General features: G+C 42.8%; 1 pseudogene; it reads left to right on the plus strand.

Annotated features, from left to right (window-relative positions):
• The first annotated feature begins 279 nt into the window (after window positions 1-279).
• Window positions 280-822, plus strand: part of LOC123521680 — a 24,863-nt pseudogene continuing 24,320 nt past the window's right edge.

Below are 822 nucleotides of genomic sequence, written 5' to 3' on the forward strand. Positions count from 1 at the left end.
AAACACCATTGCAATTCTGGCTTTCTGTACCACTGGGTCTCTGAAGTAGGTTTGTACAGAAACAGATTACTAGCACAGAAAGCAGAAAGAAGCGCAGTGGTTGGGGTTGCTACACCTGAGAAATATTGCTGAAGGTAACTGGAGTATTGGGCTCTGAAATGTGCACAATTTGCTTGTAAACTTTATTCATAACACAGGCAACACAGTGGCTCACTGCTCCCCTTTTCACTTGCTTCCTTTTAACAATCTTTTCTTTTTTCCAAAAGCTGTCTCAGGTACATGGCACCACAGAATCTAATAAGCATCTCAGAATTCTTCCTCTGGGGCCTTTCTGAGGATCCAGAATTACAGCCTCTTCTTTTTGGGCTGTTCTTGCTCCTATACCTTAGCACAGTTGCTGGTAACTGATTAATAATCCTGGCTGTTAGCTCTGACGAGCTTCTCCACACCCCTATGTATTTCTTCCTCCCAATTTGTTCTTGACTGGTATTGGTTTCATCTCCGCCACAGTCCCCCAAATGCTGGTGAAAATCTAGATGCAGAGCGAAGACATCACCTATATGGGATGCTTGACACAAGTGTCCCTTTTGTATCGTTCTGCTTGTTTGGCAAAATGTTCCTCACCATCATGGCGTAACACAGGTTTGTGGCTGTCTGTCACCCCTAGCACTACACAGTCATCAAGAATCTCTGCCTAGATGGTTTCTTAGTTTGGATATCTCTTTTCATCAAATGTTTGGACTTCCCAGTTGCATTGCTTAATGGTATCACAACTTATTTTCTCTACAGATGTAAAAATCCCTCATTTCTTCTGTGACCTTC

This window comes from Echinops telfairi, unplaced genomic scaffold (genome assembly GCF_000313985.2).
Source record: "Echinops telfairi isolate 266 unplaced genomic scaffold, ASM31398v2 ScPeMD7_36;HRSCAF=134, whole genome shotgun sequence".
NCBI classification, from domain to species: Eukaryota; Metazoa; Chordata; class Mammalia; order Afrosoricida; family Tenrecidae; genus Echinops; species Echinops telfairi.